We start from the raw sequence: 26477 nt of genomic DNA, 5'->3' as shown, positions 1-26477 counted from the left end.
TTCATTAGTGCAGATTAATGTTTGAGAGCTGGTTGTGTAGTCTTATTGGACTGCGTTTCAGTCATTGTAATATTCATTCCATTGTCTGACAACAGAAACATTAAAATATAGTAATAAAAACAGTTTTATTGAGAATTAAATTAAATGGCTAAATTAAATTGCAATATGTGAGCATAGGGAGGCAATACAATACGACGCACTTACTTCATAAATATTCTAATTAGTGCATGATGTCATATAGTTCATGTTCTCATTATCTTTTTTTTTCACAAATCGCATCCTGATTATAAATAGTAATAGGCTGAATTGCAAAAAGGTAGTCTCTATTTCTAATACATGTGTAGCCAAGCCACTGGGAGGCGCTGTCGTTCCTATTATGATAGGTAAGGTAACCCTTGAAATAAGCACGTGCTTCCAATTAGTAGATGAGTTGCGTTCAATGGTTTGTCGTGCAGGTGGTTGTTGGTCGTTGGGAGAACAATTGCTGGTAGGTGTGTGTTTTTTTTTTTTAATGTTAGCCATTTTTGGAAGAGAATATCAACATTTTATTTGGTCATTTGTATTTGATTTGGTTCAAAGCCAATGACCGGTTAAAAGCCAGTGAATATACGTAATACAATTGGTCTTTTAGGTGTTAAATTCTCATGCACTGCACATGAGCGTTTGCAATCTATGGAAGTATATGGTGATGATTGTAGCCCTTTAATGGTGTGTGATCTGCCAAAGTCTCAGAGGTATTCGTTTTATTGTGAGGTTAGTATATTAGCATTTTAATACTGTCGGTGTAAAATGCTTATATATTGTGGTTTCTTTTTGGATATTGGAGTAATACAAATAGTTATCCTGACTGATAAAATGAGACCATATAACATGGGTTAACAAATTTTGTTTTAATGTTTTATTTTTAGAGTCTCAGTCCAGCTCAACTGATCACTGTTTTCCCTGCCTTAATTGTATTTTTATTTTTTTTTATTTGTAACCTGAGGAAATGTAGCCAGTTGAAAGTAAAATTACCTGACTATTTGGTTAATAAAATTTGTGTTTCTAGTAATTCTGCTCTAAGAATATTCACTTATTTGAGTAGCCGTGTGGGAAAACCCCTTTGACCTGGCCTGGGATCTCCCACCCAGATAAAATCGGAGTTGCATAATCACGAATATTTGAACTAGAGTAAATACTCACCTGCTTCACCACACATGCAATGACTATCCATCATTACATTTTTATATTTATGTAGCCTATAACAATAATATTTTACTCCACAATCCTTTTGTTTTTAATATTTGGCATGTTTGTATGATGCACATCCCTCCGTGTATTAAGCAAAGTCAACTTGCACTGTGGACCCGCCCAGAGGCGCATTTTCTACCAACTTGCTCTTTAGATAACAAAAAAACAAATTGCGCTGTTGACTTTAGACCAGGTTTGAGTTGGTCTATGGCGTGGTCTATTTTCATGTCCTTAAAATAGCATTGCGCCTGAACACTCTTTTTTTTTTTATTTTTTTTTTTTTATTTTTTTTTTATTATTATTAAGACCAGCATGCTCATAGGCACAAATGCTTTTGCTAATTTAATGGCGCTGGATGGGAAAATGTGAATGGCGCCGGACTGAAACTAGCAAACACACATGCGTTGCACCTGGGTGTATGATAGGGCCCAATATATCTGTAATACAACTGCAAAATTTATTTTAAACATTTGTATAATGAACTTAAGGGGGAAAAAAAAGACCAAGTTAGACAATGTTTGCAAACATTTACAAATATTACTACTGTTCACAAATACATCTTTAAAATGAGACAGAAAAAAAAGTTAAACTGAATGGAGTCACGTAAACTCGTCACTGTATTAACACAGTGCTTTTTACACCACACATTGTGTCATAGCAGCTTTACATTATTAAATTGTGTGTCGAAGGAACCAAAACTCCATCGTTCTTCTCTGGCCAGACAAATCCAGCAGTTTAGTTGCAGGCTTCAACAAAGGTCAGATTGTGCAGAGGACTGTTCTGGTTCCTGTGGTCTTGTCCAGATGGCTGAGGTGTGGTGTCTTTGGACTGGAACTGTCTCTGGGGCTCATCTAGTTTTCCTGATCTCTGCTGACATTTAGGGCTGTCGAGGGTGATTCTAGGTGCTGATCCACAATCTGATCTGGATACAGACTGGATCTGGTGGCTACGGTGACCTTGGAATAAGAATGAGATAGTCTTATACCTTTTATTTATTTTATTTTTTTTATTGAAGGATAACATGCCTCAGAATGTCGCGAATGTCGAATTTCACAGAGCCGTGTAATAAACTAGCATATTTTTATTGTTTAACCCTTAATCCTAAATTTATTAAAATCCATAATAAAAATATGACTACATTAAGACTTTGAAAGTCTAAACAATCAGTGAAATAAACATTTTTACTGGTGTACCAAGGAGACAGCAGTGTCAGTGAAGACTCTAAAATCAAATAAAATCAAAAGTAATTATAACTTGTAATCAGAATATTTACATTTTTTTTATACAAGCAAAATCCAAGAGTGTGAAAATACTGTTTAATTCTATCAACATTCTGGATACTTAAATCACCTAATACATAAGCATGAAAAGACATTAAAAAGATAAAAGTTTTTTTGTTGCTTCAAATAGTGTACCTCTCCATTAAATTTCTTTACTTTTGACTGTGAGTTTCGTCCCCATCATTAGATGTGCTACATGCTCTTTTAGCTCAAGGTCATTGATACTGATGCAATCAGGAAGCTGAGACATTGTTTTCATAGGTGGCTGAGTTCTCAGTGAAGACCAAAATGTGAATTTGGGCCTTGTTAGCATGAAAGAGGCAGAGCACTGGTGTCACACAAGCGCAACAACAAGATGGGTCACTAAAAAGCACACTAGGTGATAAATGTTACATGCAACTCACTACACAAAAAGTACTATATATATATATATATATATTTGCTTTTTCTACACAGACATTAGCTTGATCACAGGTGTGTTGTCACAATAAGACATGCCTCACTGAGTGACTTCATTTCCTTGACCTGCTAAAGGCCTGGGGTTAGCCAACTAGTGACCCAAAAACCCCTTTCAAACCTTGTTAGAGTTCACACAGCATCATCATTTTAAATCTCTTCACTATGGTTTAAATCAAGATGTGCCATTCATATTTATGTCATAGTTTTTTCCACTTAATTTATTTGACATTTTTCATTCTCTAATTTTTTCACAGTAGATATTTTAATGAGAATAAAGTTCAGCAGTCCATCACTGCTCATTATGTTTCCAGCAAACACGCAAAACCACATTTAACTTCTTGAACTTTTGTAACGTTATAATGATGGTATTTTTTTAAGTAAAAAATATATGGAACAAATTGACAAAGTGAAGCTTGCTCATGTTGATTCTAAGGTCACAGCTGACATGTGAATGTCATCAAATATTTGACAAGAGTCTCTCGAATCAAACAATCCTGATATACTGTCAGACATTTTTGTAGGTTTGAGAGCTCCTGGCCTTAGTGATTTACTTTGTGTTTTTTTTTTGGTAAATTCTCAGTGCATACATCTGCTCCTCAGCTCTTTAATATACAACAAGAGTTGAAATTCAATCAGTGCACAAATGTTTTCTACTTTGCTTTGAAAATAGGCTCTTAGCAGCTATCTTAATAGACTTGCTGGAGGAAACACCTCTAAATAATAAGCATTCCATTAGAGATGGTGTCTAGAGCAAAGATCACTGATCTCATCTATGTGTGGTACTTCAACTTGAAGTGACATGCCATGTCCCTCTCTAAGTATGCAACACATCACATGCACACTGTGGGCTAATTAGGAGCTTACTTAGAAAAAGTAGACACTGCCAGTCTGAGCTGAGAATATTGTAGCAATTTATTCAGTGTGATTTGACTTTATAATTTGGAGATACCAGCTCTTGCTCATTTGATGTTTCAATGTCACCTTCACAGGTACTGAATCTTAAAGTGGAGATTCAAAGAAATGCATGGTGATGCAGGAAATCGCTTCTCATTCACATCACATTTGTATACGCAAAATTTGCTAATATACCAACGTGTCCCTCTGGCCACAAAATTATATTCTGCAGCATAAATACATCAACCCTAAGATCATTTGAGGTCATTTATAATTAGTGGAACATTCTAGCTGAGTCTCAGGCACTAGTTGAAAACATGAGGCACTGGTGAAGGCCCATGGGAGAATTGTCGCATTGGCTTTTGTATCAGCTGATAATGGCCTGCCCAATCCAATTAAAGTATAGACTTTTATTATGACAGTTTTAATATGACAAAATTCAGTCTCCACCTTGTGGCTCACTTTCTTACTCTGTTGTTCTCAGTCTCAGATGTCTCCTTGAATTATCACAGGAGCCTTTTGAAGTTTTCTTATGTCATTTATGTAAGTGGAAGCTTGTCTATCCTAATCAGTCCTGTCCATTGAAATTCAGCATCCATTTGACAAGTCTACCAGTCGCTGACTTCATAAGACCTTGTTTTACCTCCTAATTTCACCGCCATTGACGCAACTCATTTTCTGCCTCGGTGCAGACACGGACTTTGACAAATGAGGCAATAGGGATGAGTTACGGCCCAGCCACTGTCGTGTTCCCAAAGCCCTTTACTCGGCAGGATGTCCAGCAGATTCTGTTCACATCGTAATCCCATTACCTTACCGCCTGTACGTGCACACCAAGGCTGCAGTGCCAGTGGATATATTGCAAAGTGAGCGAATGACATCAGTTAGAGTAGCTGATTCCAATGAAAAGCATTGCATTGTTTCTCTGGCGCTCTGTGGAGAATCCGGACCAATCTAAATGATAGCTTGAGGTTTGTCAGTAATCTGTTTGAAAATGTATTTGTTTTTTTGTTTTTTGTTTTACCATGAATCGTTCACCGAATAGTTCATTAAATTCATCAGAGCTGCAACTAAATCAACATCAATAGTTCTAGCAAATTATTTTAATTTATGCAACAGTTCGTTCTGGTCCTCAAATTTGACTGGCTGAGCAGTGTTACATGAGTTTTGATGTACACCATAATTAAAAATGTTGGGTTTGGTAGTTTTTTTTTTCTCTATAAAGATCACCAAAGGCTGCTTTAATTTGTTCAAAAACACATTTAAATTGTCAAATATATTTTCAATTGAAAATGACTTTTCTATTTGAATACATTTTAGATAATTAATTCATGTGATGGGAAAACTGAATTTTCAGGAGGCATTACTATAGTTTTCACTGTCACATGATCCTTCAGAAATTATTCTAATATTCTGGGCTGGTGCTTAAGAAATTTTTATTACTATCAATATTGAAAACAGTTGTGCTGCTTTATTTATTTATTTTTTCTTTTTCTTTTTTTAATGGAAATCGGTAGTATTGAAGTTGTGCTGCTGCAGATAGCAGGTGGTTTGTGGTCCTATATGGGAGAAAACATAATTTCATACATTACCTAAATAGCATGTACAAATCAGCACATTTGATTAACATGAATGAATGGTGACATAGTAGTTGTAATACAATTTATAAGATTCTTTTTTTCATCCATTTTGTAAAGCAGATACAGGTATTCATTGTGCCGTTTCATTTATCATCAAGTGACCCTCTCAGAGCGAATTTTTTTTCCCCCAAACCTTTGACTGCAACAACTTCTGAAAATCCTTACTTCCTTTTTAATTCTCAAAAAAAAAAAAAAAAAAAAAAAGCCGAAACAGCTTGGTTTCCATGCATATTTTTGACTTCCGAATATGCAAATTAGCTTTAAATACCATCTTGCCCATTACAGTCTCACAATGAATAATGGTTATGCAAGTGTGACATTCATAAACAAAAGATTTCAACAGCACATTGTTGCATGTGGAAATGAACAAAACTTACTTTGAATAATGACAAAAAATGGAAGACAAAAACATGGCGAGCTTTTGAAGTCCCTTTACAATAGTATTTTTCTTTAATGCAACATGCTTTTATATTGTGCCATGTTGTACAACTCATTTAGAGAATGATTCTCTGAAGCTCATACGGTACATAAAATAAACTTATTTCCTCTTTCTTAATCCGGAACCTCAAATTGTCTTTAAATTGAAACAAAATAAACAATTTGTTACATCTTTTGAAAAATCCATAACTTTGTATAAAGAGTTTTTGCACTATATTTAGGTGACTTGTTCCTTTTGACAAATAGAGATTGAGTAAAGGTGTGGAGCCACTATACCTGCAGGAGGTGGAAGATATTGATTAGTTCAAGAATGTTTTCAAGCTTGATGAAATATTCAACTAAAAATGTTGTGCTTTGGTTTATAAATGAAGCTTAAGAAAAGAAAGAAAATGAGATGTGAGCAAATAATCTGCAATGGTTATTTTCCCCTTGTATCCAATACCTGGTAAGGTTGTTTGACAAAAATTGATGTGTCAGTTCTTAGATCCCTAATATATTGTTTAAATGTTTATTCTGGACCCAAAAGCATTCGGTTTTTTTTTTTTTCTTCCTTTTTTTTTTTATTATTATTTTTTTTTTAAAGAGTTATAGCTTTAGTTTAAAAGTTTTAACATACACAAAACAACCCCATAAAATCAGCTGTGCTTGTCATATTCCCCATCGGGTTCTCCCAAAGAGTACTCTCATGTTTATGTTGTCAACCCCTGTGGAGATGTGTTCCTATAATAAACTACAGAAATACATAGACATGCTTTTGTGAGACAAATGTAGGCACGCTTCACTTCGGGCATTGAGTCTTTTCTTCTCTCCCATGATTTCTCCACATTGTGAGGGAGCACAAATTGCTGCTGCTCATGGGGCTCCTTTGAAAGTTTGTGTTTGTGGGGGGGATGGTGGGGCTCTTGGCCTCTGAGTGATGGTGTGCATCTCAGGGAGCCGGGGTCAGCAATCGATTTCTCAACTCGCTCTGTGAATGCACTAATCAGGCTCACTGGAGCTCCCTTGAGCGGTAGAGCTCTGTGTCTTTGTCTTAGTCATCTCAGCCTGGAGTTTAGCTGCATGGGAGACTTCATACAAGACATACATTTTTATAGAATTGAATAATATGTTCTGGAAAGTTTGAAATCTCAGCTGAGTTCACAATCATATTTTTAAAGATTTTTTTTAAAAATATATTTAATATTAATAATAAATTCTATCTGTCTATCTATCTATCTGTCTGTCTATCTATCTGTCTATCTGGCTGTCTGTCTAATTATTGTTGTTAAAATGTTAATTAAATTAATAAAACATGTACCTAATATGTATATAAAATAAATAACATGTTAGAATAATAGAATGTGGATAAAAACCAAATGTGTGTGAGAACCCTGAACTTAGATGTCATTTATTAGTGGATGAGACCCACTTAGATTCATGATTAGCATTGAGTGAGAGCTCAAGTAAAATAAATGCAAATTTAAAAGTAACTCAGTTATGGTTGTTTCATAATGATCAAATATTTCCCATTCAAAGTAGTTTACTTAAAATTTGACGTTATATGATCTGACACAAGTGTATCCCAATGCACTTAATGAGCTCGGTGAGATCATGGCAGTCATCAAATGACCATAAAAATGTGGCTGAAAGCAAGATGTGACCAGAGCAAGGCAGTATTTAAATGGCTATTGTTGGGATGATCAGAATGAAAATGAAAATGAGACTGACTTTCTACAGTTCTGAAAGCCTGCTTCCATTGTTTCTGTTCTTTCTTCCTGTCAGTGGGAAGTGATGTAGTGCGGTCTAGAAATGGAAGGAAGAACTAGAGATAAGGGAATAATGCTATACCATGGAAGTGAGGAGGACTCTCGAGGGTACACATCTCAACAGATTTAGACACGGGAGAAATTGCAGCTTGGTCTTCGCCCATAAAAACTACATTTGAGGTCCGCTGGGACATCAGTTGATGGGTGGTAGGAACAATCAATTGTTTTGTGTTTTCCGTCACATGGCTGCAAATTAATTAATCAATTTTTGGGATTTACTATCACAGAAGGCGAGAGATCCAACAGTTATCATCACACGAGCAAGAACCTGACAGTATCTAATGAAGTTCATTTACGCATTATACTTCAATGTCTCTGAAATGCTAATGTACTATGAACAATACCTGATGTTATCCAGCTCAGCGGGACGCAGTGAATTCAGAGAATTCATTATTTACTGCTAATTAGCAAGGATTAATTTACATTGAAGCAGGAAGTGAACTTCTATTTTTAGGTATTGTGCAGGTATGCATTATCATCAACGTGACTGCATCCTGCATTTCTGTAATTTGCTTCTAATTAGATGAGGAAATCACTAGGAAAGTAGGTTGAAATTCATTTTTAACAAGATGGTATGTTGGTTCAGGCAGCTTAATAGGTTGCACAGAGGTTGCAGTGCGGCACTTCCTAAAGCATTCCCAAGTGTTTCTTGCCCACAGCGTACATGTGGTACAGGCAAATAGAAATAGTGAACTTTTTCAAATTATGGTGAGCTGTGTAAAGGCAGGTCATGTCATTGGAACACCAGGCTTGTCTCATTACGCCCACTCAATCCCTCATTAGAAAAGCCCAGTCGCTCTGAGTGGGGCGAGACAGAGACCAAATGCATCCCAGCATTCTTTCATTACCTGCCAAGGCCGTCAAGACCACATAAACACTGACGACTCATAATGAGATAGTGATGGAGAGAAATGACCAGACAGTGGACTGATTGCCATGACAGGCAGGCTAATATGGAGGATGAGACCCACGGATGGCAGGCGGTGCTCTGACAAACATGGTGAGGAATTCTGAAGGCAAGTGGTTGAAATCATTTTTCCTTCTCGTATATCTCAACAAAACTGTCAAGGCTGCCTCTGTCATGCTAAACGTAGCTCCCACTGACTGCTCCAGCCTTCATATTTACACCCAGAGCTTAAGAGGTTATGGATCTGGTCTGCTGGTTAAAGTTTGGAAATGCTCATGTGATCTCATTTGGTGTTAATACTAACAGAAATAGGATTTCAGGACGTTTGGTTCAACGGCTGCCATTACTCAGCCATCAGGTAAAATTTTTAGAAAAATGATCAGGAGGTTTTAAGTGCAAGCAAAAAGGACCCACAGGCTGTGGTGTAGGGCTACATTACAAGACAGGTAGTTCTGAGTTCCTGTATTGTAAAAGAACAGAAATTCGATCTGAGGCTCTACCCTTGAGCTAATCATCAAGGTAACAAAAGCGACTGTACCTGAAATCTGTACAGGCGGATGGCGCTCATGGCTGATGATTGAATCTCTGTCCGTGGTGCTGAAGATCCCTGTGCAGTCCTCCAGATTGATTCTGTAGTGCTCCACAGGTGCAGAACCACAGTCTGGGCCTCATTAACTGATAGGGCTGATATAGAAATATCAGCAGGGAAAAAGTGAATCAGAAAGAGAGTTTAGACAGGGACTGTCACACAGGGTCTGGCAGGGTGCTGACAGGATCTCAACAGTCAACTGTTTGTGGTAAGAATGCAGAAGTGAAACTTTCTTCGAAAGGTGTTTTTTTTTTTTTTTTTTTTTTTTTTATCTGGAAGGTAAAATTACCACAATACAAAAACATTTTTGAAGTGTAATGTTTTAATTACAGTGAAATATTTCAAATGACACAAACTATAAACATAAATACACAAACTAAAATAAAATGAGTTCACAGTGAAAGTTGGCTTGAGATTGCTAGACCAATTGGAATTGTGTGAGAAACTTTTTTGCTAAGCCAAACTATATATATTTATTTATACAAACTTAAATATATATATATATATATATATATATATATATATATATAATAATCATTTTCAAATTTAGTTTCAAAAATAAATTTGAAGGAGTAGCCAAGTTTGTTTGGCTTTACATAGGTTAATGAATAAATAACATTTACAGCTTAGGTTGATAAAAGAAATGGGTAAAAAATATGAATATTATATATTAAAATTAAATTGGAAAGGCTTATAAATAAGCTGAAGACTGACAGTAATAGCAAAATATAAATAGGCATCTTAGCATTTGATAACTAATCTGAGCAACATTTAAATAAATACCAGCAATTAAGAAGGACAGTGTTTCAGTATAATAAAGAGTTGTTAATGGCTCTGTGTAATGCTAAAGATTGTTTTAATAATGCTGATCTTGAAAAAAAAACTAAAAAAAAAGTTTTTTTTTTTTCAAGATCAGCATATGAAATATATATATATATATATATATATATATATATATATATATATATATATATATATATATATATATATATATATATATATATATATATATATATATATATATATATATATATATAGAGAGAGAGAGAGATATTTATATATTGTATGGTACTTCCACTTGATCACTCAAATCCACCTACTGAAGAAAACATCTCAAGTGATGTTGTGTTTGATTTCACTTTATTTGGTGGCAGAAAGTTAAAACAAAGCTGTCACTTTACCAACCACAAACATTACAGAGTTGGCTGAGGGTTTGAAGGGTGAGTCATTAAATCAAACCAATTTTGTGAAAGGAGCAATTGAAATATTAGTGCTGGACTTTAATTGAGAGAATAATAATAACCCTTTTGTGATGACCAATTACACTTGAAGTTTTCAAACTTTTTAATGGAAAAGGAAGTAATCAAGACCAAACATTCAGGAAACACATAACAGAAAAACACAATTGTCAAAGACAGAATCAATTGTTATTTCTCACATTATCAAATTTTATATTGTAAAAAACAAATGCATTTGGTCTCTTTTATTAAAATTTCATGCCATATTATTACATTGGGTAGGTGTACTACTTATGGATCTGGTAAATTCATTTAGTGAAAGATTCCCCAGAAAAATGTCACAGTGGTATAGGTTTATGAATATTTTTGAACGATTCATTACAACTGATTTGTGAGTTGTAAATCATAGTTTACATCTCAATTATGCAGTTAACATTTGTTTTTGTGCGCTGTGGAGGAACACCACCACTGAAAAGTTTTGAGAGATGCACTGCTGTGATCTGTGACTACCTCAAAACAATTCATAATTTGATGTCTTTACATTTATTGAATACAACAGAATTAGACTCCCCTTTAACTTTCAATGTTCATCTCATTTGTATCGAGCTGTCTCCTGACTCTCCTCATATTAACTAACCTCTGGCAGGTAGTGGTTATGTCAACATGTTCATGAATTCATCAACAATCTTATACAAGATCTTACGAACTTATGCACTTTTCATACTAACTGCTTATGCCCGACAACTCAAAATTGTGGGTGAAAACTCAACATATTGCGTAACTCAAAGCATACAAATTAATGTAAAATATTGGCAAAATGTTTCATTCCTGTTTTTTTTTTAATGTGATGGGGTTGGTACAATTTTTCCTCCACCAGTTGCATCATACAGTATGTTTTTTTTTTTCGTCTGTAGCCTGTGAGAATGGAAAGACAATGAGAACACAGTGGTAGATAATCAGGTACATTTTCAAAAGATATTAGCGGTCAAGTCCTAGGATTGGTGTACAGCAATCCCTAGAGTTTGAAATTGGTTCATTTATTCCTTGAGTTTGTAAAATGGAATAAGCAGAAAATATAAAACAACAGAGCTAAGATTAGAAGATCATTGTTTTCACTCTGTAAATGGCAGGAGGTTGAAAACATGCAAGCAGTGAGCTGAATCAAGGATAGTGCATGTGAAGAAAGAATTTCAAAATCCCAGTATCAAAACACTAGGATTTGTTGTACCATATTTCACCCAGGACCAAGATCATGATAACTTTGAGCTTATTAAAGGTCATTAAAGTTTAAAAGATCATAGTTTGCTATATTTGACTGTTGCATTTCTGAAATGCTTTGTTCACATGTTAGAATAGAAAAGTGAATGAAATTCCAATTATAGCGCCATATTTCATATGAGGGAGATGAGTTTATATTCTTGACAGTGACCTGGCCTCATCCCACTCATTTCAGGGTATGTACTTTGTATTTCTTCAGTGACTTCTGTCCTCTTATTCTTGCTGCTACTTATCATTTTAATATGTTAAAAGTTATAGAGTTTCTTTTTTCTCTTTTTTTTATATCGTTATTATTAACAATAACCAGATAAATTACTATGTAAACTAATATTTAAAAAGGTAATTTAGCCACTGTCCTTTTTAATTTTGTGATCGCAAATATGACAAGCTGACAGTGTAGTCTAATGTCACAGTGCTGTAATAATGTTACCCAAACAAGATAATTGTATTAGCATATTCTGATGACAGTTTGCATAGAAGTCAGTAGGGGATGCCAAATATTTGACAGGCAGACATGATTGTAATAGATTCCAATGACTTTGTTAGATTTGTTTTTAATCAAGGAAGAAGTGCCGAGAGATCAGTAAGACGACCCTGGATTTCATCAGGAGTGCCGGTAATGACTCCATGTGAGCTTGAATTAATGATCAGGTATGTGCTCCCAGACACAGTAAGTCACACTGAGTTTTATAAAAGCTCCTCATTCATTTCTGACCTTTGAAAGCTTAAGACCAACCTCACATTTGCATTTTAAGCAAGCTTTCAGATCATTATAAGTCGCTCCAGGATAAAAAAAAAAAAAAGTTGAGTTGGCCTTTTTCTTCATGAGACCTTATCGTGAATTTTTATTTTTTATTTTTTATGCATGCATGCATACTCTGAGTTTGGCAATGAGAAAAATCTTTCAGGCCAGAAGCACATCAGAAGTTGGATGGCGTTAAATATACAAATCTGTTGACTTCACTGAGAATACCATTTCTTATTCTGAATTTCTAGCTTTCAGGTCAAGCAGTGCACTTTACATTTTAAGAGACATGGCACTTAAGTTAAACTAAAGCAGGTTAGTTGGATTGAGGCAGTTCTTTTTATTTTATTTATTCATTTGCTTATTCTTTTAAATAGGTCTGACTATAAGTCCCAATTGCCCTTTACCCAGTATGCATGCACTGGGTCATGAGGTGATAATGTGGTTGCACTGTTTTAATGTTTATACTGTTGTTGGTTCAGCAACTTTTTGACTAGTGGTTTCTTGACATGCAACCCCCAATTTTATTTTATTTTTTTGTTAAAATGAGCACTTGGGTGAGTGTTGTTTCGTGGATGAAGTACTAAGGTTTCTGGTCAGTTCTCTCTCTCTCGCTCTCTCTGTCTCGCTCTCTCTCTGAGTGTTCAGATGATGCATATTCATGTGAAGCTGTCAGTAGTTTAAGGGATAGTTCACTAAACAACAACAATTCTGTCATAATTTACTCATTATCATGTCATTCCAAAACTGATTGGTTCTCTTTTTTTATACAGAACTCAAAATATATTTTGAAGAACTGTTTTTCAGAAACAACGAAAGCCAATGGGGTCCAAGACAACACTGAACCCCACTACTTCCATTATAATTTTTTATATATAATATATATATAATAGAACCATTAAAACACGTCAATAATGGAAAAAACTAATTTTCTTGCATACAAAGCTTAGTGCTTAGTTACTAATTCTAAACTGGCAGTTGTTATAATGATGGTAGATTTTAAGTAATTGCAACTAAATATTGAATTTAGTCAAGACATCTTCTTCAATAGTTTAGTAAATATATTCAATAGCAAAAGGAAAACAGTTGTCTTAATTTTTATTTTATTTTTATGTTCAACAAGCATCTATTTTTGTTACTGTACAGCATTACGTTTCATGAGTTTTCTGAGAACACTTGCTTTGTGTTCGAGCTCTGCCTTTGACAGCAGGGATGTCAGAGATTGTCTCTGCTAGTCATCCATTTGAAGAAGGCTCTAATGGAACAAGATTGCAAATAATGATCTCTCTTTATCTGAATCCTCCAGCCACTGTGGTGGCATGACTGGGATTTTACACAGACAAGGCAGCACTCTGCACAAGTCAAGTGATTTACTGTTACACATGAGAAGGTGGGTACCTATTAAAGGCCAACAGATAGACATTATGGACAGATTCCCAAATCCCAAAGGAGGTCATTATGCGTGTCTCAGCACAATCTTTGGAGAAGGTCCAATGAGGACGGCGCAAGAGTCCATGCAGCCATAGCCAAAGCAAGAAAGATTCAACACAGCAGTGACAAAATGGCACAGATGGACTAAATCAATCTGAATACTTTGAGAGAGGAAAAAGGCATGCTGTCAAGGGCATGCAAGTTGGTCCTCTGTCAAATTTAGCTATATTACTGTTTAGTCTAACAATCAGCCCTGTAGCTGCATATGAAAAGAAAACTCCATGACAGCCTATCATGAGAGTTAGTTCACTTCCTGCAATAGTTTCTCACTGTTCATCTTTGAAGACCTATCAAATTTTAAAAGACCATATGTCTCCCATAGCACACTTTCAGAGATGACTAAGGGTAAGACACAATGTTCAGTTCTAAAACATAACTTAAGTGAACTCCCTGTTTCAATGAACAATGTTACTGTCAAAATGTTTATTAAATGTGCACTATGAGTTGTTTATTGGTGTATATTGACAATTAACTAAACCGTGGTATCAGTCTTGATTGTTTCAACACTCCTATCAACTTGAAATTCTATAAATCTACAAAATACTCCACTATCCGGTAAAATGATCTTTATCTGTTAAAGCTCCTGACTTTGCACAAAGCAGTCTCAAAGCTGGTCTTTCTCAAATATAGATTCCCTGACAAAAATCTTGTCACCTATCAAAGTTGTAGGAACAACAAATAATAACTTGACTTCTAGTTGGTCATTTGGAATCAGAATTGGCTTATATGATAGGCAAAGGTATCTAGATTGTTTATTTTACCAAAATAAAATCTTATCATGCCTTGATTTTTAATTTAATTAGGAAAGAAAGGTCAGATTTTGCTTAGACAAAAGTCTTGTCACTTACCAGAAATAATGTACAGTACAAAGCATAAAGTCATGGTGCAATGGAAAAAGATTTAATATTGTGTATGACTCACATGAGCTTTGAGGACTGCATCCATACGTCTTGGCGATGACTTAAATAACTTATTAATAAAGTCATCTGGAATGGCAAAGAAGCATTCTTGCAGGACTCTGAGTACATCAAGATTCTTTGGTTTCATCTTCAATGCCTCCTCCTTCATCTTACCCCAGACATGTTCGATAATGTTCATGTCTGGTGACTGGACTGGCCAATTCTGGAGCACCTTGACCTTCTTTGCTTTAAAGAACTTTGATGTGGAGGCTGAAGTACGAGAAGGAGCGCCATCCTGCTGAAGAATTTGCCCTCTCTTGTGGTTTGGAATGTAATGGCCAGCAAAAATGTCTTGATACCTCAGGCTGTTGATGTTGCCATCCACTCTGCAGATCTCTTGCATGCCCCCATACTGAATGTAACCCCAAACCATCATTTTTCCTCCTCTGAACTTGACTGTTTTCTGTGTGAATCTTGGGTCCATGCAGGTTCCAATAGGTGTTCTGCAGTATTTGCTATGACTGGGATGCAGTTCAATAGATGATTCATCAGAAAAATCAACCTTCTGCCACTTTTCCACAGTCAATCCTTCCTGCAAGCTGTGCGCCCTGGCAAATGCAACACAAATTTTTAGTTGTCTTCTGTTTAATGCTGATTTCTGAGCACTAATTCGGAGGGAATTCGACAAATTGTTCTTGTAGATACAGGGGTTTCTGGTGACCAGGATGCATTTCAGATGAAGATTGGGTGTGCTGGGGTTCTTCTACACACCTGGGAATGTGTTAACTACAGTATTTTACACAGGTGACACTCTAATCTGTGATTGGATGAATCCTTTAAAGATGTGAAAAGACCATTGTCTAAGCAAAGTCTGACCTTTCTGTCTTAATTAAATAATTTAAAAATAAAGGCATGATAAGATTTTATTTTGGTGAAATAAGCGTAATCTAGAGGCCTTTGCCTTTCACATCAGACACTTCTGATTCTAAAAATGATCAACTAGAAGTCAAGTTATTATTTGTTGTTCCTACAACTTGTATAGGCGACACAATTTTTTGTCAGAGAGGGTACATAAAAGCAAGGCCAAAGAGTTTTTCCAAGTGCACTTCTTTGCTCATTAGTTGAAGTAAGTCAAACTGCATTGACAAAACTATAATATAGCTTGAATAATAACAGTAAAACATAAACTAAAGGCTTAGTGGATGTGTTTCAGTCTGAACAGGGTTGTGGAAAGGACAGTCTGATATTTGACAGAGTTATTGGTGAGCTGTGAAGAATGGTTTAGCTCGGTAGTCCTCAGCATGCTGTCCCCATCTCAGAGAGACATTTCCTCTGATATATGAAAGCTTTTCCTGGTTCTCATATCTCAAATCCCCTGCCACACAAAGTTCTACTATGAGAGCAATGGTCTGATGTTGTACAGTATTTACTGTTGCATTTTTTTTTAAAGCAATATAGCCTGTTACTTTGTGAATCTGTAATAAAGTGTCCATGGATGTGCACTTTAGAATCTCTGATGTACCGTAGTAGGTTATCAGTGTACTTTTTAGCTTCGGTTTTATAAATAAAGTCAATTCAGACATACTACTCTTGTCACATGTTGTTTATCTCCTACTCTATACTTTACACATCAGAGGAAACAAGTGTGCAGCCATTTTTAGAATTTTTTTTAATTGGCATAACTGTTGAAGAGTAATTAGCTGGTGAAGTGGATTTAATGAAAGTTGTCATGTGCATTCTAATGTTCGAGGAAGATATCACAACAAGAAGATCAGGAAGATATTAAAATTAGTTGTTAATTCAAAGATTTGTACAACCTTACCATCATGCTGTGTAAATACATATGGAAGATAATGAGTGCAGTGTTTAAAAGGGGCGGTAACCACTCTGCCTCCATGCAACACAGTAGCAAGGTTTCACTCCTGAATGAATAAGTTAATAAACAAATCTGTTGAGTGAATGATTCAAACTCTTTACTAATTAATACAGCAACTTGTTGTTTCATTACTGAAGGAGTCAGTGTTTTTTTTAATGAATTGGATGAATGAATGGTTCAGTGACTCACTCAAAATGACTTGTCACTTGCTACCTGGTGATGTAACCTGAAGAAACCGTCACTGAAAATTCCAACTGTGCTCCAGTAAAAAATGACTGATGAATCCTTGTCTCACAGTGGAGATGATTATATACTAGCCTAAGAACCCTTTACCTTATTACATTTCAGCAATCAGGCCATGTGGATTTTCTTTTTGCCGTTTACAATCAAAATGAGCAATGACAGATCTGCAGATCGGTCACACTTTTGATTGGTGTAAGCAAAAAGGTTTGAATTTCTTTGTGATTCATTTGGACAGCTCAATCATTTGCAGTGGTTTCTCACACAGAAATAGTAATGGGATTCTTCATAAGACCGAATTAGATATTTACCTACAAATGTCTTTTATCATTTGTCAGCAATGAAGCAGCTCCACTCTGTACTGTACTGTACTCTGTATCAAACATTGGGACTCACCATAAGTGCATTTTATACAAGAACTTTTATACAAGAAACAATACAGTTGCTGTCTCTATTTTAGGCAGTTATGGAAGCCTGTTCCTCCTCCATTCTCTCTTTCTCTATTTTTTCCTCTCTCTTTTAATACTGACTTTTAATTATCTGGAATTGGTGGACACAGAACTTGATGGACGAGCCCCTGAGTTTGGGCTCATCAATTTGAAGTTAAATTCATGACATGAGCATAATAGAGCATGTAGGCAGATGCATGCATGCATGCAAGTCCTCAAGCTCTTATTTTTAGCAGCACAAAATTTGAGTCTTAATGTTTTAAGCCTGAATACGCAGTTGTCAAACAAGTCCCAGCCCTATAATTACTAACATCGCCAAGTCAATTATGTTTTTAAATGTGAAAAGATCTGCCCACATAATCAAACAAAGTTTGTTAGTGATTTATTAGTCATGTTGTGTGATGCATAAACTGTGAAGCAATGCTGGATGCTGAATAGTTTTCTCTTAAATGAGTAAATGTCACAGAGGCATGAGGAATTAGTGTGCCATCCATGATTTCCATCAGACATATTCAATATGATGGGATATAGATGTGCTTTCAAAGATTCTGCATATTTTAGGGCCTGCTGAAAGACTGTTTGTTTGAAATGACAGCTTCACACTGAGTCCACAATTTTATTGCAGTTTTTATCTACTTGTTATTTAGGTTTATTCATCATATTGGAGTCAGTTTTACTTGCAAAATATTTTTTCCTTTAATATTACGTATGCAACTACAGATATCTAAGTTTACTGGATATATAATTTAGTATTTTTATATATTCCCTAGAATTTTTTTTATTCCCCAGAAAATGCTTTCCCTATCTGGATAAATTGCAAAGTAAATTTATTTGGACATTCAAACACACACACACAAACAAACACAAAGTAAACCATGTGGAGGGTTATCACTACCAAAAATTACTATCTGGCAACAAACATAACAAACACTAAATGTAAGATGAATGATAGCTCATTAATCAGATTATATACAGAATAAGGCAGAACATTTTATAATTTCTATAGGCCACTGTAATAAATGCTATATTACTAGCTTTATTTTCGTACTTTATTACCTGGAGTTGACTTGAAAAACACACAAAACATATATTGGCACAATTGTGCATGTAAAGTAAATTGGCTTTACATTTTTATTCAGCTTAGCTAAAATGATAGCCGGATTATTTTGTTCAAATTAGGGATTTCCGGGCATGACATAAGTTATTACTTCTTGAGTCCGTTTTAGACTTTCTGCGTGAAAGTGCCCTTTGGCTTTGAGTATGAATGAAGCATATACACTACATGACAGCATTTAGTGCTCCATAATGTTTACATATTCTTAGTTTGGATATGAATAAAAGGCCATGTCATGCACAGACAGAGACTCTATAGAGACATCAGAGCCAGCAGCAAATTCCAGAAAACCTTTCTGATGTGAGACTGATCTCAGCGGGTTCATGAGTGCTGAATGGCCACTGACATTCTGCAGCTCACATCTCTAAAAACATAGAACCAAATATTGAATAAAACATATTTTTTTTTTGGGTGGAGAAGATCATAGCCCAAGTCCAGTGTTAAGTTTCCACAGTCTGTGATGATTAGAGGTGCGACGTCATCTGCTGGTGTCGGTCCATTGTGTTTTCTGAAAACCAGTCACTGCACCCGTTTACCAATAATTTTTTTAATACTTCATGCTTCCTTCTGCTGACAAGCTTTTTGAAGAGGCTGATTTATTTTCCAGCAGGATTTGCTGCCCACACTGCCAAAAGCACCAAAAGCTGGTTTAATGACCATGGTGTTGGTGTGCTTGACTGGCCAGCAAACTCACCAGACCTTAACCCCATGGAGAATCTATGGGTTATTGTCAAGAGGAAAATGAGAAACAAGAGACAAAAAAATGCAGATGAGCTGAAGGCCACTGTCAAAGAAACCTGGGCTTCCATACCACCTCAGCAGTGCTACAAACTGAACACCTCCATGCCACGCCAAACTGAGACAGGAATTAAAGCAAAATAAACCCCTACCAAGTATTGAGTACATGTACAGTATTGTTTAAAGTGTTTTTATTGGTTTCATGACGTATTCTAATTTATTAAGATATTGAATTGGTGGGTTTTTGTTAAATGTGAGCCAAAATCATCACAATTAAAAGAACCAGAGACTTAATCTAATTCAGTCTGTGTGCATTGAATTTATTCAATACACAAGTTTCACAATTTGAGTTGAAATACTGAAATGAACTTTTCAACAACATTCTAATTTATTGAGATGCACCTGTAATCACCGACACTAATAACTGCTCAGTGACTTATGCAATAACTCCCTTAACACAAAAGTAAACAGTTTAATAGCCAGAGTGTGGAGTTGGAAAAGATTTCTTGTGACCAACAGGAGAGAACGAGATAGAGTAAAAATGGATCAGTGGTTTTAACTGCCCTAAATAGATATTCCTACTTTAGCTTTTTAAAGGCAATCCTCCTGAGGTGCAGTACTTAGTGAGCCAGGTTTTACCGATAGATCGGAGAGTGTTAGCCTTTCAGAAAATACTCCTTCAAAATCTCTCAAGTATGTGATGGAACTAATCTACTACTCTCCATGGGGTTTGAACGGTAAACATCAGTGGAATGACATGAATAATACTTTTCAATTCTGTATTGACTCGTATTTTAGGTTTAGACTAAGTAGTCTTGCATTGTTAAATTTGAACCAGTTAACCCTACCCAATCTTGTATGCACAGGTAAATCACAATTAACAAGTGAATTAAATTTTGTATTTTTTTGATGTGACGGCATAAACTTTCAATGGAGGAAATGTAATTTTGGATTATGGAATGTAACATAAGTTTATGTGAACATACACTATCTGCATAGTTGTGAAGCCGACAGTGCACAATAGATAAAGTTATTATCTGTCAAAAAAAAAAAAAAAAGTCGACTCGCAATCACCGAAATGAGTTATCAGGAATTTGAATCTTATTCTGTAATGGCTCTATGTCACAAAGTAACACATTTGCATAATGCCCACCCACACGTCTTTGGTCAACAACTTGCCTGCCCACAAACACAGTAAAGTTTAACTGTGTGGTTAACATCATTTCACATCCCACGCTGTAAAAAGTAAATTCCTTTTATCACATCTCATAATTACTAGAAACTTTTCAACACTTTACACTTATCCCTGAGAAATGTCCTGCTCCTGTCGTGCTTGTGAATCAGTCTCTTATTAATTAACCACTTCAACCGTTTCATCAGACTCCAGCTCTAGTTGGTAAGCTAGAATCATACAATCTTTTCTATTGAGAAGGCTCCAGGGCTGTTATACTGACATGGCAATAGGCGTTTCGTTTCTGTCATGTGGTTTACACGGTAGATTAATCCAGAGCCATGAATCATTTAGAAATGAGGTAAAAATTTTAAGTTTTCTGAGAAAACTTTTTTTGACCTTGCATGCATGTAAACCTGTTTTATGAGACTTAAATGTGTTCAGAGAAATTGTTTGTAAATGCATTGACTCACCATTATGGTGGTGACTCGGGAAGCGAAGGCTGACCTACTTTAGACATGTAAAGTTGATGAATGTAAGGTGTTATGTAAGCAAAGTAAATAAGCAAGAAAGGCTTGATTAAAACCATGCAGGACTCAACAGGCACATTTAATCGCTCTACTTTAGTCTATGTGGATGATTAACATGTGTAACATCAAAGCTTACACCTCTCTTCAGTTTTGAGGTCAACATTTCCTAGTTGTCCAACTTTTGAGTTGCTTAAGTTGTAATGTTTAAACCCATTGCAAGAATGCTATAGTTGTAACATTTTTGTCTTTATTAAGACCGGATCGGGAAGAACCACATACTAAGATTCAAACTCTGGCTAGCACTTTGTTAGAACATTTACATTTATGCATTTAGCAGACACTTTTATCCAAAGTGACTTACAGTGCATTCAGGCTATACATTATTATTATTTATTTATTGATTTTAATTATTATTATATTTGTTTTAATCCGTATGTGTGTTCCCTGGGAATTGGGCCCATGATCTTTTGCACTGCTAATAGAATGCTCTACCACTGAGCAACAGGAATGCACAAGTACACAAGTCTATACAGGCCTGACAGTTCAATATATGTGACATTCAAAAGATAACATTTGGTATAAAGTGTGAAATCAATCAATTAATCAATCAAAAAGAATTGCTTTTACATGCATTAACTTATTTTTACAACTGCAATTAGAATCTAGTAACAACATATTATCATATCATAACATATAAGTACATTATAATAAGAAACACGCTTTTATCTAGAAGAGAAATTAAGCAAACAGTCACGCAGAATTTTGGAGATGTCTTTTGCTGGTTGGAATGTTGAAGGTAATTTATGTTAAACCTCAAAGGCCTTAAATTGCATGTATTTTAGGAAAGAAAATAACTCTTTATAAAAAGTTTTTTAATATTGTTTGAAAGTACATTATTAAACAAGCCAATAGTATTGAGGTCAAAGGTCAGCTTTGTGCAAACATGACTCTCCCAATCTTTCTTTCGATTATTTCTTCATATTTGAGTTGCAGATTTTTACAGCACAGAGGGAAAAGTCACAGGGGTGAGAAAATCACTTGGAAAATCGTGTTTGCTGTCCATCTTTCTTCAAGGTTTACAGCTACAGTCTCCTGCCTTTTAAGCACACCATAGCAGTAAATCAAATGCCCTAAAGTGCTTACCTGCAAACGTGGCCAAAAGTGATGAGCAGTGCAATGCTGCCACGCTTGCAGGTTTGATAAACAGAATTAGAAAGTCCAAAGACAAAAAATGATGCAATAATGCATTTTGCAAAAAAAAAAAAAAAAAACTGCTTGCTCAGTCATGCAGATTCTGGGAGCCTTTCCATAAAGAAAGAGTCAGCTTTATGCCATAAGATATATATCTTGCATTTTATGATTAAATGTATCTAAAGTGATAAGAGTGTTTTACATTTTAGTGCTCATTAGGACAATACAGTCTTTAAAATATACTAAAATATCTTTTATTTATTTTTTCTTATATTTCTATCCAAATTCAGGAAACTGGCGCTGGATCAGAAACGCTTTGGGAATGCCTCTGAGTTACCATGTCCTGAAGCATGTGTGAAATCATGCTGCATTTGAGACAACTCAAAATGTAAAAGTTGCAGTCTAAGAAAGCAATGAAATAAAATAATTAAAGGTAATTTTGAGTTTATATTTCAAAATGTTGTCTTTTTTTTTTTATTCCGAGATTATATCTAAAAAGAAACTACAACCCCCCCCTCAGTTCAGAATCATGACTTTATAAGATAAAAACAAGATTAAAAAAAAAGTTAGAATTTTAAGATAAAATAGATAAATGTTATGTAAAATGTTATAGGTTAAAGGCTATTTCAGGTTTCAGATGTAGGCCAGAGTCTCAAGTGGTGATCTGCTGGCCTGAACACAAGCACAAACAAACACAGTACTGCAAACAACACGCGCGCACACAAACACACACACACACACATGTTTGTTTTTGTGAAAAGTGGGGACATCACATAGGTGTAATGGTTTTTATACTGTAGAAACTGTATATTCTATCGCCCTTCACCAACCCTACCACTAACCCTCACAGGAAACTTTGTGCATTTTTACTTTCTCAAAAAACCTAATTCTGTATGTTTATAAGCGTTTTGAATAATGGGGACATGGGTTATGTCCTCATAAGTCACCCTCTCCTTGTAATACCTGTGTCATACCCATGTCATTATACCGAGTTGTGTCCTGATATGTCACAAAAACATGCCCCCACACACACACACGCACACACACACCAGTTAGTTCTTTGATAAAGTACATTTCATAGAGAAACAGAAAGAAAATGTGGCCATATTTTAACACAAAGTTCTGTTAGTTAGAGCATGAGCTGGGTAAACTGAATGATGTTACATAAAGCAAAACTACTGCAGCTCTAGAGTTTAAATCAATATTTCATCTGTCCATGTGAAATTCTTTGAATCTCAAAGCACACAATTTAGAATATGAATTGTTTCCTCACATTCCTATGGTTGTTTTGTGCTTGTTTGATATGACGATAACACTCTAATTCCCTAGATATTGTCTTGAATTGCTAGCATTCTCCAGCCCTTGCTATTCTTACCACATTGATTTATTTTAGATTAAGTCATTTTTAGTTAAAAAAAAAGTGATCATCTTTATGAGCCAGTCATTAAAACATTCTTTAAACTGTACACTGAACTGATTCATTTAAGAATGAAACAAGTCTTAATATGGAGTAATTAAATCTATAACTTTAGTGATTTATTCATAAACACTGATTCAAAAAAGAAACAAAAAAGTGAACGTCCTTATGAATAACTCATTAAACTATTCACTCAAACGATTTGTTTAAAAACAGTCATTCATTCATGAATTTGGATTTGTTTTGAAGCATTGTCATTGGTGGAGCAAGAATAAATAAATAGCAAATATTGTGTCCAAAATGGAAATTACTCCATTTTAACTTTTTTTTTTTTTTTTTTTTTTTTTTTTTTCTTAACTATATTCTAATCAATGTGATATTGCTTTAGTTAACCTATTATCAGAGCCATATCCAGCTTTTTGTAAATGGCGAGGTCCCAAAATCGAGATTCCTGGGCCCGTATTCATAAAGAATCTTAATGCAAAAAGTAGCTCATAGTGACAAAATTCTAAGAAAATTCTTAGAAATGTGGCCGTAACCCTTAAAGTTAAAGAAAAAATCCTAGTAAGGAAAAAAGTAATTCAGAAAGCATCTTAACTCTTAAAATAAGTCTTAAGGTCAAACTTGTTAGTAGCACAGACGAGGACTTTTAAGAGGCTTAAGAGTTTCTTTAGCAGAGGAGAAAATGGCAGAAAGACGAAGAGGCAGAAGAAATGTGTTGCAGACAATGGATGACAGTGAGTTAGTAAGACGCTATAGATTAGATCATGCAGGGATCATGTTTGTGACTGATCTTATTAGAGACGTGCTAACATCTCCGACATAGCGCAGAAATTAAAGTAATCACTACATTACGATATTTGGCAAGTGGGAAAATGCAACAATGCAATAGTGATGATTTGGGTCTGTCACAACCTTCTGTAAGCAGAGTGATAACACAAACAATTACAGCACTTACAGACCATCTTATTGTGTTGCAGTTCATTTTGTTTCCACTGGACATTCCCACCTTGCAGGCTCAAAAAACTGCATTTATGAATATAGCAGGCTTATAGGTGTGCACAAGCAGGGGGAATGAACCGTTAATAGTTTGTGCTATACGCTGTTAATGATTGAGTCTGTTAACGATTGAACAGAATCATTTAAACAGTTGATTCATTCAGGAATGATCTGTCATGTTGCTCAGAGATGCAAAACAGCACTGTGACTGTGCTGGGAATGATTTTGTTGGCGAAATAGAGCAAAAACAGACTGTATGGTGTCTAATACATAAGTCTCTGAACGACCATTTTATAGTCCTGCACTTAACTTAGTGATTACTTTTAGAATGTGAAGAGACTTTCTACCAGCATAACAATTTTTTTTTTTTAAACCAAATCACCTGCCCTGCCTTTAATGGTCGATGCAGATCTCTTTCAGATCTCTATAAAATCTGCATAGATCTCCAACTGTAAAAACATTCTATTTTATGGAGTCAATAAACCTGATTTATTCTGAAAAATTCACTTTTACAACAATAGCAATAATATCGCAGACAATATATCACACACCCGTAATGCTAAAGCATCTCAGATGAGAAGTTCTGTTATCTTGGCTTTTTATCCTTGCAGCACCAAAGCAGAATTAATATAAAGTTATTATTTTACAACTTCTGTTATTGGAAAAATACAGAGGTCCAGACCTCGTGACCTCAATGGTGGGTACGGCCCTGCCTATTATTATGGTAATTTTATAGCACTTTTTGTGGCTTTTGCAGCTCATTAGCCCCTGATCTCCAATCAGGCATTCATCATTGTTGTGTTGTGATTGTCTTATCCCTTATTCCTTGCTTTAACAGCAAAACAGATTTTATTTTGTGATGCATATTGCTGGTGTTTAAAAACAAGCAGCAATATATACCACTTCAGGATTTACAGGTCTACACCATGTTTCATTTCAGGCTCCACTGAATGTTAAACAACAGCTGAAAAAATTCCATGCTTTTTTCGCCACACAGAGGTTGATGAAATCCTTTGGGTGGGAGAAATCGTTATTCAGGAGGATCCTGTGAAGTTGCAGGCTTACAGAGGTGCTAATTGCCTCTGAGAGTTCAGCAGAAGCTTTAGTTTTCTCTTGTGTCTTTATTAGCTTATTAATTATGAAACAATGCATAGGTGGTTCGCCTGGAAGCAGGAATTTGTTTCCCCTGCATTAAAAACCCATAACCAACTCTAAATTACACTTCCAAATTGATGGCTTTTTATTAGAGGTAAAGAAAAAGTGTTTAAATTACAGGACACATAACATCCTGGGATGGAATTTTAAACAACATAGTTCAGTTCAAGTGTGTGGAAAAAGGCACCAAAATGATTTAAACAAATAAATTCATCCTCACAAAGGGATGCTTTTTGTCATTTTCAAGAGACGAGAAGCCTGGAAAACATCAGCAAGATGAAAAGTCTCTGGAGACTAACTCACCTGGGGAAGGATGTGCATTTTAACCCAGTACCAGGCGCTGAGAATGTATCTGCATGTTTGTAAATGGCAGTCTACTACTGCTATGGGTCAAAAGCAACCCCATTTCAATCTTTTGAATATGAATCCAATAATACATCTTAATTCATCTTTGTACTTTCTTCTAAAATTGCTTTCTTTCTATGTGCTGTCAGTAACTTCAGCACACCAATAGTGCTTCCATCCTGCATGGCTGATTTTAATCTTTTGTAATTGAGATGTATGGATAAATCACTTTGTGGGATTGATCTGCACAGTAATTTCCTTAAATGATAATGTGCAAATTAAGTTGCCTATGCACACGCATACTTTAGAAGCCACAGCAAGTTTAAAGAGCCTTTAAAGGGTTAGTTCACCCAAAAATT

General features: G+C 35.4%; 1 long non-coding RNA gene across 1 annotated transcript; it reads left to right on the top strand.

The window, feature by feature from the left end:
• Positions 1 to 442: 442 nt before the first annotated feature.
• LOC113053730 (uncharacterized) lies at positions 443 to 12936 on the top strand. The gene is made up of 3 exons (XR_003277293.1): positions 443 to 487; positions 12322 to 12409; positions 12881 to 12936. It is a non-coding gene; the product is annotated as an uncharacterized LOC113053730 (long non-coding RNA).
• Positions 12937 to 26477: the final 13541 nt, after the last annotated feature.

The sequence above is a fragment of the Carassius auratus genome, chromosome 34, assembly GCF_003368295.1.
Source record: "Carassius auratus strain Wakin chromosome 34, ASM336829v1, whole genome shotgun sequence".
Classification (NCBI taxonomy): domain Eukaryota; kingdom Metazoa; phylum Chordata; class Actinopteri; order Cypriniformes; family Cyprinidae; genus Carassius; species Carassius auratus.
This window is presented reverse-complemented; position numbering and strand designations above follow the sequence as displayed.